Raw genomic sequence first — 20,462 nt, forward strand, 5'->3', positions numbered from 1 at the left:
AGTCCACATGGTCGCAAAGAGTCAGACATGACTGAAGCAACTTAAAATGCATGTACATATATAATAAACAAGTGGATGTTTATCATACAGGAGAACGAAACAGCTTCCACTTATATATATGTACACATAAATATGTTATTAACAAGTGATGAATGAAACTATAGAAGCTTTGAGTGTCAAAAAGTTTGAAAATATAAAATTAATAGGTGACAGACTATCAAAGATTAGGTTAAGATCATTATAATTGTTTAAAATAAATATCAGGAACCAAAAAAAGGTTTAGTGGTTAGCTTACAAAGAGAGTGTCATGAAACAAGAAGATCATGGGTCAAAAGGTATTACCATTGTAGAAATCAAGAAGGCAGCTAAAGAATAAAATTATACCTCTGACAATTATAACCATGGAATCAGGAAGTGGAATTTATAAAATAGAAATTACTCATATTAGACAGAATAATAACAATAAAATAGGGAAATATTCAGTAACCCACACACCTTAAAACAATGTGTATTATAATATTTTATCTAATAAGATGTATTAACAGATACTAAACTCTAGAAGAGGAATTTGTTATATATGTTAATCATTTAAGTTACAAACATGCTATTTTATTAGAATTACAAATAATAAAGCGTGATTATTCAGAAAAGCAAGATAATTATTCTAAACTCAAAAAACAAGGAAAATACGAGAGGAAAATATGATACTTATAAAACTGACTTTCACAGTAATAGTTCTTAAGCATTTGTGAATCTATGAATAAAAATATATACAAAGAATAAAAAACTTTTTAAACCTGAAGAATACAGTTTTTTATAAGATTTTTTAAAGCCAGGATTATATTGAATTTTAATTCCAGGTTAATAAATATGAACTTTTGATTAGGAAAACCATTGGCAGAATTATTAGGAAGACTGAGCGAACAGGGTTCTTCCATTAATTATGCCTTTTTTGCTTCAGGCAACAAAAACCAATTTGAGAGGAAATAACTGAAAATGCAATAAATTAGAGAAAACATTATACAAAAGAGTTTCATTTGACAGAAACCAAAGGTAAGAACACAGGTTAATATTAAAAGTTCGGAAATCTCTCTGCTTCTCTCTCTGTATTTTCTGTTGCTCTTTGTGCACAACTTATGCTGTCCTGCATAGCTCAGTCAGGAAAGCATCTGCCCACAATGCGGGAGACCTGGGTTCAATTCCTGGGTTGGGAGCTCCCCTGGAGAAGAAAATGGCAACCCACTCCAACATTATACCTGGAGAATCCCATAGACAGAAGAGCCTGACAGCCTACAGTTCACGGGATTGCAAGAGTCAGACACGACTTAGTGTTATCTTTCTTTCTTTTTCTATGCTGTCCACAAGAAATAATCACCATTATAGCATCTAACTTAACAGCTAAAAGTGTAGACAATATAAAGGAGGAAATCCATAGGTATTCATTCCAAATCTTGTATGAAAGAAACTTTTGGGTCTAAGTTATTTTGATTAGAAGTAGACAGCAAGCAAATTTATTACAAATAAGAACAAAAGTAAATTAAAAGCAAAAAATTCCAGAAAATGAGAAAAAGAAGCCAAAACTGGTTGTTGACTTACGGATAAACACTCCAAACGCTGAAGACTGTACTTCAAAATTAACTTGTTACCTTAATATCAAACATATTTAGAGTGTTTGGGAAAAGTATACATTTATATAAAATTATAGAACATCAAGGATAGAAACAAATTGACTTTAAGCAACATCTTTAAAATATTTTGCCTATGGTAGGAAAGTGTTAAATTTGTTGTATTATTTTAACTAGCTTAGGTAGATGATGAGAATTTTTGCTCTAGTTTCATCTTTTAAATTATACTATCTTGAATGCCTTGGATTTCAGTGTTGATCATCTGGTGATGTCCATGTGTAGAGTCTTCTCTTGTGTTGTTGGAAGAGAGTGTTTGCTATGACCAGTGCATTTTCTTCGCAAAACTCTATTATTTGCCCTGCTTCATTCCGCATTCCAAGGCCAAATTTGCCTGTTACTCCAGGTGTTTCTTGACTTCCTACTTTTGCATTCCAATCCCCTATAATGAAAAGGACATCTTTTGGGGGTGTTAGTTCTAAAAGATTTTGTAGGTCTTCATAAAACCGTTTAACTTCAGCTTCTTCAGCGTTACTGGTTGGGGCATAGACTTGGATAACTGTGATATTGAATGGTTTGCCTTGGAGACGAACAGAGATCATTCTGTCGTTTTTGAGACTGCATCCAGGTACTGCATTTCGGACTCTTTTGTTGACCATGATGGCTACTCCATTTCTTCTGAGGGACTCTTGCCCGCAGTAGTAGATGTAATGGTCATTTGAGTTAAATTCACCCATTCCAGTCCATTTTAGTTCGCTGATTCCTAGAATGTCGATGTTCACTCTTGCCATCTCGTTTGACCACTTCCAATTTGCCCTGATTCATGGACCTGACATTCCAGGTTCCTATGCTGTATTGCTCTTTACAGCATCAGATCTTGCTTCTATCACCAGTCACATCCACAACTGGGTATTGATTTTGCTTTGGCTCCATCCCTTCTTTCTTTCTGGAGTTATCTCTCCACTGATCTCCAGTAGCATATTGGGCACCTAATGACCTGAGGAGTTCCTCTGACTGTGGCTCATTTCATGAACTCCTTATTGCCAAATTCAGACTTAAATTGAAGAAAGTAGGGAAAACCGCTAGACCATTCAGATATGACCTAAATCAAATCCCTTATGATTATACAGTGGAAGTGAGAAATAGGATTTAAGGGTCTAGATCTGATAGAGTGCCTGATGAACTATGGAATGAGGTTCATGACATTGTACAGGAGACAGGGATCGAGACCATCCCCATGGAAAAGAAATGCAAAAAAGCAAAATGGCTGTCTGGGGAGGTCTTACAAAGAGCTGTGAAAAGAAGAGAGGTGAAAAGCAAAGGAGAAAAACAAAGATATAAGCATCTGAATGCAGAGTTCCAAAGAATAGCAAGAAGAGATAAGAAAGTTTCTTCAGCAATCAATGCAAAGAAATAGAGGAAAACAACAGAATGGGGAAGACTAGAGATCTCTTCAAGAAAATTAGAGATACCAAGGGAACATTTCATGCAAAGATGAGCTCAATAAAGGACAGAAATGGGATAGATATAACAGAAGCAGAAGATAGGAAGAAGAGGTGGCAAGGACAGAAGAACTGTACAAAAAAGATCTTCATGACCCAGATAATCACGATGATGTGATCACTAATCTAGAGCCAGACATCTTGGAATGTGAAGTCAAGTGGGCTTTAGAAAGCATGACCACGAACAAAGCTAGTGGAGGTGATGGAATTCCAGTTGAGCTGTTTCAAATCCTGAAAGATTATGCTGTGAAAGTGCTGCATTCAATAGGCCAGCAAGTTTGGAAAACTCAGCAGTGGCCACAGGACTGGAAAAGGTAAGTTTTCATTTCAATTCCAAAGAAAAGCAATGCAAAAGAATGCTCAAACTACCACACAGTTGCACTCATCTCACATGCTAGTAAAGTAATGCTCAAAATTCTCCAAGCAAGGATTCAGCAATACGTGAACCATGAACTCCCTGATGTTCAAGCTGGTTTTAGAAAAGGCAGAGGAACCAGAGATCAAATTGCCAACATCTGCTGGATCATGGAAAAAGCAAGAGAGTTCCAGAAAAACATCTACTTCTGCTTTATTGAGTATGCCAAAGACTTTGACTGTGTGGATCACAATAAACTGTGGAAAATTCTGAAAGAGATGGGAATACCAGACCACCTGACCTGCCTCTTGAGAAATCTGTATGCAGGTCAGAAAGCAACAGTTAGAACTGGACATGGAACAACAGACTGGTTCCAAATAGGAAAAGGAGTACGTCAGGGCTGTATATTGTCATCCTGCTTATTTAACTTTTATGCAGAATACATCATGAGGAACGCTGGACTGGAAGAAACACAAGCTGGAATCAAGATTGCCAGGAGAAATATCAATAACCTCAGATATGCAGATGACACCACCCTTGTGGCAGAAAGTGAAGAGGAGCTAGAAAGCCTCTTGATGAAAGTAAAAGAGGAGAGTGAAAAAGTTGGCTTAAAGCTCAACATTCAGAAAACGAAGATCATGGCATCTGGTCCCATCACTTCATGGGAAACAGATGTGGAAACAGTGGAAACAGTGTCAGACTTTATTTTGGGGGGCTCCAAAATCACTGCAGATGGTGACTGCAGCCATGAAATTAAAAGATGCTTACTCCTTGGAAGAAAACTTATGACCAACCTAGATAGCATATTCAAAAGCAGAAACGTTACTTTGCGGACTAAGGTCCGTCTAGTCAAGGCTATGTTTTTTCCTGTGGTCATGTATGGATGTGAGAGTTGGACTGTGAAGAAGGTTGAGTGCCGAAGAATTGATGCTTTTGAACTGTGGTGTTGGAGAAGACTCTTGAGAGTCCCTTGGACTGCAAGGAGATCCAACCAGTCCATTCTGAAGGAGATCAACCCTGGGATTTCTTCGGAAGGAATGATGCTAAAGCTGAAACTCCAGTACTTTGGCCACTTCATGCGAAGAGTTGACTCATTGGAAAAGACTCTGATGCTGGGAGGGATTGGGGGCAGGAGGAGAAGGGGATGACTGAGGATGAGATGGCTGGATGGTTATCATGGACTCAATGGACGTGAGTGTGAGTGAACTGCGGTAGTTGGTGATGGACAGAGAGGCCTGGTGTGCTGCGATTCATGGGGTCGCAAAGGGTCGGACACGAGTGAGCGACTCAACTGAACTAATGCCTTGGATATTATATGTTAATTTAATATTCACGAATGTGGCATTAAATGCAAAGAGAAATCTATTTGAGAAAGAGAAGGCATTTAAAATAGAAGATAATGCTCTTAGAAAATGGTAATGTGATTATTCAATTTGTTTTTCAGAAAAAATATGATTTTTAATTTATCTGCCATTGTTTATGATTGTAGCTCGGGTTTTTTTTTTAAGATTAAAGAAGTTTTTATAATTTTATTAGAAGTTAATTTTGGCTTGAGAAATTGGTTAATTCCCTGACTATGGAAAAATAAAAATATCAATTTTTACTGCCTTAGGTTATAACTTCAGTGTTACAAAGCTTCTGCACAGATAAATTACTTCATAAAATTCACTCCAGAAGGAGGCACCCAAATATCATATTCATCTTTGTGTTTGCAAAATATTTGAAATAAAATTGTGTTGTCATTAGGAAGTTCATTTGAAATTTCAATAACATATCTGGAGACAAAACAGCTTGTAGGACATCATTCTTCTACTTTTATCACTTACAGTTTATTTAAATTTTATGTCATGCTCACTAATTATAATACATGAATACTCCTCTTGCTTTTTGAACTTCTGATATCCTTCTTTGTCTTCATTTGAATATTTCCAAATGTAAATTTAAGGCATTTCCTTTATGCTATGCAAACTGTGAACTTCTAAGTATAAAATCTGAAATATTAGTATTGGACAGTATAACAATATTGTCTTATGGAAAAATTATTTTCAAAAACACAGATATATAAATTAAACCATTAAAAAGAAAAATAATTCAAAAGAAAATAAAACTGGTATCAGTGCATATAAGTCCCAATTAGAGTAATTACCTGGTGTGGCTTGAGTAAAGGCATTTACTCTACACATGAGCCTGTACAGTGGTAAATTTATTTCTTATAGAGTTTTGTTGTCATTTTTCTTTTAATTTTTTTAATGCATACAGAAGTGTGGATAAGTCATCATTAAACTGGGATTACTAACAGGTTTCAATGACATGGAATATATTACTTGAGATAATCACAGTAGAAAGAGATCAAAATTGGATGAAAACTGAGTGCTGATAAAGCTTTTATCAAAACAGACTTGATTTTATATGTGATTCGGTATAAGTCAAAGCTTTGACATGAGAATCTAGCATAATGTATTGCTTATGTTATTGCACTGTAAGAAAGAAAATGTGTGTGTACAAAAGCATAACATACAAAGGCAATGGTTAAGTCCACTAAAGATTGTTAGTGTTGTAAATTATATTCAACACACACTTATTTAATTGTATACTGGGTACCAGGCATCATGCTAAGAATGAGTACTGTATAGGAAAGGCAAACAAAATCTGTTCTTTAATACTTAATAAATTCTAATGAATTACATGCTCTCTGATTTATTTATTCTCAATTTAACACAGGGGTCCACAAACATTTTGGGGGAAAGGGCCAGATAATAATATTTTAGACCTTGCAAGCTACATAGGATTCTTAGCCATCTTCTTTCAAATCTCTAAAAGTGTAAAAATCATTTTTAGATCACATGCCTCACAAAAATAGGCCACGAGCTATAGTTTGCCACCTTCCATTCTAAAAAATAATTCTTATGCTTGATCAGTGATACCAGTAAGGTTAATTCTTTTCATTATCTGAAGAATTTGTATGCTACACACAGTATTTTGTAATTTAACAATTCTGTGTATGATCCATTCAAAACGTTGACCTTTAAGTTGGACTGAGTATAATTGATGACAATCAGCATCCATTTCAATTTCCTTCCAGTTTTTTTCTTGTGTTTCAGACATAGGACATTTCTTTCAGTCTCCCTTGATTTTAGGTTCTAAATGTGGATGGTTTACAGAGATTTATTTTATAAAATTTGAAAGACAGTATTTAAGCAGAGGCCAACTTCCTGCTGTATTGGGTTACTGAGCAAGAACATGAAAGTTACAATATTGGAGTCACTCTGTGAATACTGGAAGGTGACTGAAGGACTAAAGGATGTTGGATTTCACTGTAACGTTGTAGAAGTTCTGGCACTTATCTGATCGTGAATCCCTGAATTTCAGGTTATGTGTGCACGCTCAATCCCAGTAGTTTTGGCAATGACCTCCTGATCCTCTACGTACATAACTGTGGTAGAGATTAGGACGCTAGCAACAGTCTGTTCTCCTGTTTTCTGTCAATCATTTGAGAACCTCTAGTGCGCAGTCAACTCCTTTGGAAATTCCAAGAATTTTGTAAACATCTTTTTCACTGTTTTAAATTATTATGCTGAAATACCTAAAATAATCTCTGTTCCTTTCATGTATCTTCAACAGCAATCTGTTGTATATTAGAAGTGGTTGTGGGTAAACACATGCTCAAAGGGGGTAAACAGAGATTAGTTACTAACACTGTTAGGTTTTCAGTGAGAATTAATTATAACTGAAAACAGGACATTGGTAATTCATCAGATTCAAAACCAAACTAATCATATTAAACATCTTAGATGCTTGCTTAGTTGCTTGTTCGAAATTTCAACTTAATTATGATCTATATCAGAAGAAATTTGGATGTCCAAAGTGGTTTGGCTTAATGTTGAAGTAGGAATTCAAACAGGCATATAGAAACTTTTTAGAATGTGACTCCACACAACCATTTTCATCTGAGAGAACAGTGCAGATACAACCTTCACCAAGGCACTAAGATTAGAGAATCATGAACATTCTTTCAGAACTCTGCCGTAGCTATCCTTTGTAGACTAGGAATAAGAGTAGGAGAATCTCCCACAGAAAATGACCTCCCTGAACTAAAGGAGCAAATTTTTGGGCAGTGACAGAATCCAAGTGGTAGCATCTAACCAGCAGAATAGAAGTCAGAATGGTTTATTATAACAGGCAGCATAGCTGGAGAGAGAATCAACTTTGGACACAAGTCCAACTTGTAGTGAACTCTAAGATTGATGATATGAAAACAAACTCATTTTATGAATATTCTCACAATTCTGGGAGGTGTGTCAGAAGAGAATGCTCCTGATATTAAAATCTACTTAGCATGTCTGTATGGCTTGTTAGGACAGCAGATGAATCTTGAGAAAGTAACAATATCATCTCAAATGTAATTAGATAATACACAAATGTTGTCTCTTATTTACTGGAGAAATCCCACCTACATTCATTTACGTGGTCACTACCACTGAACTGAGCAGTACTTTTTTTTTTTTTTTTTTTTTGTCTCATTAAACAAAGAACAGAAGCAATTTACTTCAACCTGGAAGAGGCAGGAACACAATCTAATTCTTTATCATTGAGTCTACAACACTGTGTGATTCTGTTATAATTTAGTTCCATACATTCTCATATTTGCCTTTACACTGGTAATGCCAAGGCTATATGACCAGAGGAACAAGGAGTAATAAGGATCTTAGACACCTCAGTAATATGGATCTTAGACGTCTCAGTAATATATATACATATCAGAAGGTGGGGGAAAAGTGTCATAAAAATTTGAAGATATACACCAAAAGTACAGTTTTAAAGGGCCAAAAGCCTGGAGCATGTCAGAATATTCCTCCTACAGTGAAAAAAAAAAAAAGAGTGAGAGAGAAAGAAAGAACTTCAGCTTTGTATGCAACACCACAGCACCTGAGGTCTCCACTGAATATTAAAGGCTAAACATACTGCTTTGTGTGTACTGATCTACCTGTTAAGATGTCCGTATTTTTTGAAAAACTCTTAGAGGAGAATAATTCTCTATATAACCTCAACCTACAGAGGAAGAAGTTCTGACCTTGAGCAGATCAAATGTTGCTTGAAGTGTCTGTGGCAGATCAGAATGCTCTGTGGAGACTGAGCCAATTTCTGAAGGAGAATCACAAAATATGCTCCGAAGAGTTTTATAGCATAACTACTCCCTATCTGGAAACCTGGTACTCTCATGTTGAGAAACAGCTCCTGCATTGTTGTAAAGATTAGATGAACGCTTGCCTAGAGAACAACAGAGCCTTATGCAAACTGATCTACTCCCCATGGCTTAAGTATTATCTGATCTAACAAGTCATGAAGCCTACTGTGTGCAGCAGCATTCCTTCTTCAGTGGAAGTATATTCAAAATTGGACAAAAGACGTTCCTGAAAACACAAGTAAAGAACATGAATATGTGGCTTATTCACTTAATTCACTCACTTCTAGAGTGTTTCCAATTACGCTTATCTACATACCCAAGGAAATAATACAAATATTTAGCTTTCAAAGGAAGAGGAAAATAGATGTGTCCATGTGACATCCTCGCACTAGGTAAAAGTAATCAGAAATATACCATTACTGCCACCTGAGATGTGATCCTGGGCGAAAGTCTGGATGGAAAGCTTTCCCATGAGAAGAAATTTTAGGTCTTGAACTAAGGATAGTAAATGTCTTATCTATACTCTTTTATATAGGCCAAATAAGTTCATATATATAAACCACTTAATATTGTATTAATTTTTTCTATTATTCGTTTAGTGAAAAAAAAGAAGCTTAAATCAACACAGAATTATAAAAACTACATTATGTACATAATTGTACACCCTTCTATGAACAATTATGAAAACAGAAAACAAAATCTTGAGTAGTAGTACTACTTTGGAGAATACAAAAGAGATTTTCAGAAGCTGGCCTGGTGCATTGTAAAAATGAAAAGACGCTTAAGAATTCTGTCACAAGAAATAATAAGAAGCATGAAGCAAATATATCTATACAAGACTGGAGAAAGCCACAGAAAATACAATAGAACCAACAAATGTAGCCCTCACCTGAAAGCAGCTACAAAAGATGTGAGTAAACTCAATGAAATTAAGAAAATAATACCCAACTAAAATGAATAATAATCTCCTGGAGAAAGAAACGGAAACCCACTCCAGTATTCTTGCTGGGAGAATCCCACGGACGTAGGAGTCTGGTCAGTCCATGGGGTCGCAAAGAGTTGGACATGACTGAGCGATTTCACTTCCACTTTCAAAGTGAATAATAGGTAAAAGTTGTAAAAAAAAATCTCTATATAAAAAGTTTGAAGAAGAAGAAGTTAATGAATGAAATAAAGAATTAATAGATACTTTATTGGTTTCCAACCCTGAACCCCCCTCCCTCCTCCCTCCCCATACCATCTCTCTGGGTCATCCCAGTGCACCAGCCCCAAGCATCCTGTATCCTGCATCGAACCTAGAAAGGACATTTGTTCCTTATATGTTATTATACATGTTTCAATGCCATTCTCCCAAATCATCCCACCCTCTCCCTCTCCCACAGAGTCCAAAAACTGTTCTATACATCTGTATCTCTTTTACTGTCTTGCATACAGGATTATCGTTACCATCTTTCTAAATTCCATATATATGTGTTTTCTTTCTGGCTTACTTCACTCTGTATAATCGGCTCCAGTTTCATCCACCTCGTTAGAACTGATTCAAACCAATACAGAATTGTAAAGTAAAATAAAATAAAATCTGAAAAAAAATATAAAAAGAATTAATAGAGAGTATGAGTGAGATAGGAACTTATAAATATCCCAGCCTGAGAAGAACAAAGTTGTTAGAATAAAAAAATTAAGGGGACAACATGATTTATGCAACACCATCCAAAGAACAAATATTAAAAATTATGGGAGGTCCAAAAGAAACTGAAGGGAGATGAGAGTAGAGAGTTTGCTTAAAAAAATCATGTTGATGTATGGCAAAACCAATACAATATTGTAAAGTAATTAACCTCTAATTAAAATAAATAAATTTATATTAAAAAAATAAAAAATAAAGAAATAATATATGATAGCTTTCCAAGCCTGGGGATATTTATATTTCAAGTTTGTGAAGCTAACAGATCTCTTCATTATTTTATTCTTATTTGATCTTTTTCAAAACAAATTATAAGACAACTGTAAGACAACTGTTAAAAATTAAAAAACAGAAAAGAGAATCGCAAAAGCACCAAGAGAAAAAAATAGATTGTAATCCATGAAGGAATACACATTAAGCTATTAGTGGATTCCTCAACAGAACCCTTACAGACCAGGACAAAGTGAAATGATTATCCAACAAGCTGAAAGGAAAAAAAAAAGCCAGGCAAGAATATCTAGCAATATTAACCTTGAAATATGAAGGATAAATAAAGACCTTCCTAGACAAAAACTGAAGGTGCTTATTACTATTAGACCTGCCTTACAACAAATACTGAAAGGAAACAGACCTAAAAGGAACAAATTCTAGTTAGTAAGATGAAAAACAGGGAAGTAAACGAAAAAATGGTAAAGGTAAAGAGACAGTGAAGTCGCCCAGTCGTGTCCAACTCTCTGCAGCTGCATGAACTGTAGCCTACCAGGCTCCTCAGTCCATGGAATTTTCCAGGCAAGAGTACTGGAGTGTGTTTCCATTTCCTACTCCAGGGGACCTTCCCAACCCAGGGATTAAATCCAGGTCTCCTTCATTGCAGGCAGACACTTTACCATCTGAGCCACCAGGGAAGCCCCAGATAGAGAGTTAGATTCAAAACCAATACAATATTGTAAAGTAATTAGCCTCCAATTAAAATAAATAAATTTAAATTAAAAAAAAAAGATTCAGAACACTCTAATTCTGACCTAGGAAGACGTGTCAAAATTTAACCATAGTATCATAATTAAAGAAAAACTGTATTAAAAATAACTATAGTTTTTATAATTTGTTAGTAAGTACCTAACATAACTTGGGCAAACTCCCAGAGATGTTAAGGGACAGGGAGGCCTGGCGTGCTGCAGTCCATGGGTTGGCAAATACTTGGATATGACTAGGTAAGTGAACAACAACCTAATATAAAAAGAGAGAAATTGTGACATGAAAAATGTAAAAGAAGGGATGAGCAAAAGTGTGGAGTTTTTGTTTGTGATCCAAGTTAAGTTGCTAACAATGTAAAATAGATTGCTGTACCCATAATACGTTTTATGTAAACTTCTTGGTCCTACAATACACAAACCTATAGGAAATCCACCAAAGATGAAGAGAAGGGAATCATTTAAGGAATTAAAAATAATCTTTCATAATTCTTTTCAAAATATTAAAGAGGAAGGAACACTTTGAAATTCATTTTACGAAGGCAACATTACCTTCATATCAAAGCCAGGTAAGGACACTGAAAGAAAACTACAGATCAACATTCCTGATGAAGAGATACAAAAAACCCTGAGCAAAATATTACCTAACTGAATACAACAGCACATTTAAAAGATCATCACAATAATCAAGTTGTATTTATTCCTGGTATGCAAGGCTGGTTCAGCACATGCAAATCCACAGAAGTTATATATCTCATCAGTAAAAGATAAAAATAATGTGATCACTTAACAGATTCATAATTTCATCAAAACTCACAAGTGTGGTGAACCAAGCATTCAGTACAGTTCAGTTGACTTGATAAGCTGTGTCTGACTCTTTGTGATCCCATGGACTGCAGCACACAAGGCCTCCCTGTCGATCACCAACTCCTGAGGTTTACTCAAACTCATGTCCATTTTTTCACTGATGCCATCTAACCATCTCATCCTCTGTCATTTCCTTCTCCTTCTGCCCTCAATCTTTCCCAGGATCATGACCTTTTCCAATGAGTCAGTTATTCACATCAGGTGGCCAAAGTATTGGAGTTTTAGCTTCAAAAACAATCCTTCCAATGAATATTCAGGACTGATTGTCTTTAGGATGGACTGGTTGGATCCCCTTGCAGTCCAAGGGACTCAAGAGTCTTCTCCAACACCAAAGTTCAAAAGCATCAATTCTTCAGCACTCAGCTTTCTCTACAGTACAACTCTCACATCCATACATGACTACTGGAAAAACCACAGCCTTGACCAGACAGACTTTGTTGGCAAGGTAATATGTCTGCTTTTTAATATGCTGTCTAGGTTCGTCATTACTTTTCTTCCATGGAGTAAGTATCTTTTAATTTCATGGCTGCTGTCAACATCTGCAGTGATCTTAGAGCGAAAAAAAAATAAAAGTCTCCCACTGTTGTCACTCTTTCCCCATCTATTTGCCATGAAGTGATGGGACCAGATGCTATGATCTTAGTATTCTGAATGTTGAGCTTTAAGCCAACTTCTTCAGTCTCCTCTTCTACTTTCATCAAGAGGCTCTTTAGTTCTTCTTCATTTTCTGCCATAAGGGTGGTATCAATTGCATATATGAGATTACTGATGCTTCTCCCAGCAATCTTAATTCCAGTTTGTGCTTCATCCAGCCCAGCACTTCTCATGATGTACTCTGCATATAAGTTAAATAACCAGAGTGACAATATACAGCCTTGACATATTCCTTCCCTGATTTGGAACTAGTTTGCTGTTCCATATTCAATTCTAACTATTGATTCCTGATCTGTGTTCACATTTCTCAAGAGGCAGATCAAGTATTCTGGTATTCCCATCTCTTTCAGAATTTTTCACCGTTTACTGTGATCCACACAGTCAAAGGCATCGGCATAGTCAATAAAGCAGAAATAGATGTTTTTCTGGAACTCTCTTGCTTTTTCGATGATCCAGCAGATAATGGCAATTTGATCTCTGTGAGATCAAACCAAGTATAATTGTATTAAAAGTTTATGGAAATATTCAGGCTGAGTAGTGGCCCAAAGTGTATAACACCATACAATGAAATCTTTTTCAGATGTGACCATCAGTTCTTTTAACATGTGGAGCATGGGTCGGTCAGAATGACTGAATAAAGGATTTCTGTAAGGAAATTAGTTAAATAGATTCACTGGGCCTAAGTACAAATATAAACTCTTGTTAAAAAAATATGTTTCTCCCAAATCATTAAAATCAAAGATATCTGGATGACCATATTTTATTAAATAAGTGACTCGCAGAAATTTGAAGATTTACATTCAAATGTGATAGAAACTAAACTTGGAGAGGCATTTAGTCATTCATGCACTTACTAGTTTATTCAAGTATTCAATGTATGGGTGCTTATTGTATGTCAGACATTGTTTTGGATCAGTTTAACATGATGGACAATAAATGCAAGGTTTTACCTCTAATGGTGTTTTATCTTCTGTTGGGATTATAGATGATAACAAAATTAAATGAAGATAATAATATCAGATAGTTAAGAGGATGATGTAAAGCTACCTCACTGCCTCAAGAACTTTTCTGAAAATGGAAACTATACAAGTATCTTTAACTGATTGAAAAGAACAATGCATATTTTACTTTTGATAGTCTAATAAATATTTTAACTTAATATACTCCAAATAGAACTTATTTTTCCCCTAAAACTATTGATATACTAATAAATAGAATCAGTTTTCTATTTCTGATGCCCCAACCCTCTGAATCAACCTTGATTTCCCCTTGATACACTTCAGAAGTATAGATTTTCCACCTAATGGCAATTAGTTATTGATAGGTAGACAGCATAAATATTTTAAAGTAAATAACTAGAGCAAATATGAGGCAGAATCTAAGAAATTTACATATGAATTTAATTTCACATATAATTAATATATATTTCTTACCTATTATTTATATTGATAGTTTATTCTTATGCCAATACAAAACTCTCTTGTGTACTGTTTTTGAAGTCTGAAGGTATAAATACTCAAAATTTGATTTTTTTTCACAAAATTTTAAAGATTCTTATTTTACAAATTCATCAAATTTTTTAAGAAACTCTCTGAGGAATTTGCTTGGGATTGATATAGTCTACTCAAAACTTAGTAGTGAATTAACACCTTAGAAATAACTTAATCTTATCATTAAGAGAAAATTCAGAAAATTTTTATGGGGTACACAACCTCCTTGAAAAGCAAATTATTATAATTACTGAACAAAACTGTGTACACTGACTTCTGTTAAAATAACCAAATTGTAATTAATATATTCCCACAATTATTTCCTCAAATTGTCTACCTCAACTAACTCACCATATTTGCATATTTTTATCATTCTTTAAAATCCTATAAGACATCTAGTGATACTCCTTTTTTTTTCCTAATATTGATAAATGTGTTCTCTTTTTCTCTTTTTGATAAGTTGCATGAGAAAGTTGCTATGGCTCTTGCTTAATGGGCATTTCATTATGAAATATCCCCCTCTATCCCTAAAGAAGGATAATTTACTTAATAATAGCAGTGATATCCAGGCTTTCTTTCAAAATGCTGGTCTGATAGATCTTATTCCATTTTTTTCACTTTGAATTTGTCTGTCTCGTTATGTGCTATGTTTACTCGCTTAGGTGCATCCTACTCATTGTGACCACATGGACAGTAGCCCACCAGTTTATTCTGTCCATGGAGATTCTCCAGGCAAGAACACTGGAGTGGGTTGCTATGTCCTACTCTGGCGGTGGGGGCGGGAGGTGAGGGGGTGTTAATTCCAACCCAAGGATTGAACCCAGGTCTCCCATATTGCAGGCAGATTCTTTACCTTCTGACTTAAAAGCAAAGTATATTTCCTGTAGACAAAAAAGAACTGATTTTTTTTAAAGGAATACAGTGTGACAAATTCTGACTTAAAGCAGGTCTGTTAAACCTACTTTATCTGTAGGTTAAACAGAAATCTGTATGCAGGTCAAGAAGAAACAATGAGAACCAGACATGAATAATGGATTGGTTCTAAATAAGGAAAGAAATACGTCAGGGCTGTATACTGTCACCCTGATTATTTCACTTACATTCAGAGTACATCATGTGAAATGCTAGGTTGGAAGAATCACAAGGCAGAATGAACACTACTGGGAGAAACATGAATAACCTCAGATATACAGATGGCAGAAAGTGAACGGTAACTAAAGAGCCTCCTGATGAAAGTGAAAGAGTAGAGTGAAAATTTTGGCTTAAAACTCAACATTGAAAAAATGAAGATCATGGCATCCAGTCCCATCACTTCATGGCAAATAGATGGGGAAATAATGGCAACAATGACAGACTTTACTTTCTTGGACTCCAAAATTACTGTGTAGGGTGACTGAAGCCATAATATTAAAGGATACTTTCTCCTTGAAAGAAAATCTACAAACCTAGACAGCATATTAAAAAACAGAGATATTACTTTGTCAAGAAAGGTGTATATAGTCAAAGCTATGCTTTTTCAAGTAGTCATGTATGGATGTGAGAGTTGGACCATAAAGAAAGCTGAGCAACTAAGAATTGATGCTTTTGAACTGCGGTGTTGGAGAAAACTCAAGAGTCCTTTGGACTGCAACGTGATCAAACCAGTCCATCCTAAAGGAAATCAGTCTTGAATATTCATTGGAAAAACTGATGCTGAAGCTGAAACTCCAATACTTCAGTCACATGATACAAAGGATTGGATCATTAGGTAAGACCTGAACTGGGAAAGATTGAAGGCAGGAGGAGTAGGGATGACAGATGGTTTGATGGCCTCACTGACTAAATGTACGTGAGTTTGAGCAAGCTATGGGAGTTGTTGATAGACAGGGAAGCCTGGTGTACTGCTGTCCATAGGGTCAAAAATAGTCAGACACAACTGAGGAACACAACTCTACTGAACTGAGAAAGAATGTCAGATTTTTAGAAAACTTATTATTATACAAGGTTTTATTTGTCCCCACACAAAAAGATATCCTTTTCATTATAGTACAGGAACACAAAAGTAGGAAGTCAAGAAATATCTGGAATAACAGGCAAATTTGGGCTTGACGTACAGAATGAAGCAGGGCCAAGTCTCATAGAGTGTTGCCAAGAGAACGCACTGGTCATAGCAAACACCTTCTTCTAACAAGAGAAGACTGTACACATGGACATCACCAGATGGTCAACACCAAAATCATATTGATTATATTCTTTGCAGCCAAAGATGGAGAAGCTATATACAGTCAGCAAAAACAAGACCAGGAGCTGACTATGGCTCAGATCATGAACTTATTATTACCAAATTCAGACTTAAATTGAAGAAAGTAGGGAAAACCACTAGATCATTCAGATAAGACCTACATCAAATCCCTTATGATTATACAGTGGAGGTGGGAAATATATTTAAGGGACTAGATTGGATAGAGTGCCTGATGAACTATGATCAGAGGTTTGTGACATTCTTCAGGAGACAGGGATCAAGACCATCACCAAGAAAAAGAAATGCAGAAAAGCAAAATGGCTGTCTGAGGAGTTCTTACAAATAGGTGTGAAGAGAAGAGAAGCAAAAAGCAAAGGAGAAAAGGAAAGATATACATTTGAATGCAGAGTTCCAAAGAATAGCAAGGAGAGATAAGAAAGACTTTCTCAGCAATCACTGCAAGGAAATAGAGGAAAACAATAGAATGGGAAAGACTAAGCATCTCTTCAAGAAAATTAGAGTTGCCGAGAGAACATTTCATGTAAAGGTGGGCATAATAAAGGGCAGAAACGGTATGGACCTAACAGAAGCAGAAGATATTAAGAAGAGATGGAAAGAATACACAGAAAACTGCACAAAAAATATCTTCCGGACCGAGAAGATCACGATGGTGTGTTCACTCACCTAGAGCCAGACATCCTGGAATGTGAAGTCAAGTGATCCTTAGGAATCATCACTATGAACAAAGCTAGTGGAGGTGATGGAATTCCAGTTGAGCTACTTCAAATCCTAAAAGATGATGCTGTGAAAGTGCTGCACTCAATATGCCAGCAAATTTGGAAAACTCAGCAGGGGCCACAGGACTGGAAAAGGTCAGTTTTCATTCCAATCCCAAAGAAAGGCCATGGCAAAGAATGCTCAAAGTACCACACAATTGCATTTATCTCACACACTAGTAAAAGTAATGCTCAAATTTCTCAAAGCCAGGCTTCAGCAATACGTGAACTGTGAACTTCCAGATGTTTAAGCTGGTTTTAGAAAAGGTAGAGGAACCAGAGATCAAAATAACAACATCTGCTGGATCATCAAAAAAGCAAGAGCATTCCAGAACAACATCTACTGCTTTATTGACTATGCCAAAGCCTTTGACTGTGTGGACCATGACAAACTATGGAAAAATCTGAAAGAGATGGAAATACAGACCACTTGACCTTCCTCCTGAGAAATCTGTATGCAGGTCAGGAAGCAACAGTTAAAATTGTGTAGAGAACAACAGAGTGGTTCCCAATAGGGAACAGAGTACATCAAGGCTGTATATTGTCACACTGCTTATTTAACTTATATGCAGAGTACATCATGAGAAACAATGGACTGGAAGAAACACAAGCTGTGATCAAGACTGCCGGGAGAAACATCAATCACCTCAGATATGCAGATGATACCACCCTTATGGCAGAAAATGAAGAAGGACTAAAGAGCCTCTTGATGAAAGTGAAAGAGGTGAGTGAAAAGTTGGGTTAAAGCCCAACCTTCAGAAAACTAAGATCATGGCATCTGGTCCAATCACTTCATGGCAAAGAGATGGGGAAACAGTATGAACAATGGCTGACTATTTTATGTCCTCCAAAATCACTGCAGATGGTGAGTGTAGCCATGAAATTAAAAGATACTTACTCCATGGAAGAAAGGTTATGACCAACCTAGACAGCATATTAAAAAGCAGAGCCATTACTTTGTGAACAAAGGTCCATCTAGTCAAGGCTATGTTTTTTCCAGTAGTCATGTATGAATGTGAGAGTTGGACTATAAAGAAAGCTGAATGCCAAAGAACTGATGATTTTGAACTGTCGTGTTGGGGACTTTAGAGAGCCTTCAACTGCAAGGAGGTCCAACCAGTCCATCCTAAAGGAGACCAGTCCTTTTGTATTCATAGGAAGGAATGATGTTGAAGCTGAAACTCCAATACACTGGCCACCTGATCTGAAGAACTGACTCATTGGAAAAGACCCTAATTCTGGGAAACATTGATGCTCGGAGGACAAGGGGATGAAAGAGGATGAGATGGTTGGATGGCACCACCGACTCAATGGACATGAGTTTGAGTAAACTCAGGGAGTTGGTGATGGACAGGGATGTCTGGCATGCTGCAGTCCATGGGGTAGCAAAGAGTCGGACACAACTCAGTGACTGAACAGAACTGAACTGATTGATATTTCACTGGTCTTTTATATATTATTTATAAAACAATTTAAGCTTAATCAAAAGATTAAAACTGAAATTATAAAGACAATATTAGAATTCATGGCATGATTTTAAGTATTTCCTTAGAAGAGTTTCTTGGTTCTCCAAATGACTAAATTTGTATGTATATGTTACATTTATACTGTGAGTAAACTTAAGGAACATTTGAATGCATCAGAGCATATTGCATTTTATAACATAAAATGCATTCAGCGGAATCATAGCCCGATTCAAAGAACACAAATTTTTGACTTCAGTAATAAATAAACATGATTTTAAAAAATTCTATCTTTCCCTTAGTAGAACATCTTACGATTGGAGTGTTGAAATGGATGTTTATGAATGTATTTTTAGTCTCAGAGGACTATTATTACATAAATTTCTTTAAAAAATGATGTCACAGATAAAGTAACTATGCAACATGATGGCATTCACTTCCTTCTTCACATTGGGGGTATCACAGCTGTTCATCAGTGCTTTGCTTCTCCTATTTTATTCATTTTGATTACAATCTTCTTGCTCATAACATAAATAAAACTATAAGAATTTATTTAATTTCATCCAGAGCAGTGTATTTGTATCATAATGTGTCCTGGTGACTGGATTAACCTCACCTCTTGTACCCCATATTATGAGGCTTCCAGGGCTCCTCCAGTTGGCAAGATCTTATCAGTTGTCAGCTGTGTATTAATACCAGGGTTAAAAGCATTGTAAAATAACTGTAATGTATGCTTCCACTTAATAAATATTTAGGTTTGGATAGACCTAGAGCCGGTCATACTAACTGAAATAAGTCAGAAAAAGACAAACAGTATATGATATCACTTATATGTGTAATGGTACAAATGAACCTATTTACAAAACAGAAATTGAATGACAGATATAGAAAATAAACTTACGGTTACCAAGGGGAAAGGGAAGAGGAGAATAAACTGGGAGATCGAGATTGACATATGTACATTACTATATATAGAACATAACTAATAAGAACCTACTGTCTAGCACAGGAATGACCTACGAGGGAATGGAGTCTAGAAGAGAATGGATATATGTATATGTATAGCTAATTCACTTTGCTGTACAATATAAACTAATATGACATTGTAAATCAACTATATTCAAATTAACATTTTAATTTTAAAAATTTCAAGTGCCAGATATAATTAGAGTTAAATGAATTAGCACCTTTTATATTTTGCCCCTCATTTTAAAATTGGGCTTATATTACACCATCTCAGACAGTTGTGGTGAAATTTGATGATATAATCCATATGAAGGCAACTAGTAGAATGCTAGGGGTTTTATAGGTTTTCAATAAATGACAACTAATTTTATAATTTATTTTATATGTATTTTTCACACTTCAGAATATGTGAAATTGAGTTGTCAATTATAATTGATTTTTTGATGCACCTTGAAGTTGTACTATTGACACCAAATCCTCTAAACAGCTCAAGATTATCAGCAAGTGTTAATGTTACACCATATCATTCCAAATATTGTCGAATCTCTCCAAACTTATTTTATTAATTACAAAATAAAAACGCGGAGAACACTGCCAGTTTGATATTTAGTAGTACATGAAATAACAGTGCGAATTATTTTTGAAAGCAACTTAGTGTACATGAAATACAGTATCATTAGTAACAATTACATCATATGAAATGTGC

This window comes from Oryx dammah, unplaced genomic scaffold, assembly GCF_014754425.2.
Source record: "Oryx dammah isolate SB20612 unplaced genomic scaffold, SCBI_Odam_1.1 HiC_scaffold_28, whole genome shotgun sequence".
Classification (NCBI taxonomy): Eukaryota; Metazoa; Chordata; class Mammalia; order Artiodactyla; family Bovidae; genus Oryx; species Oryx dammah.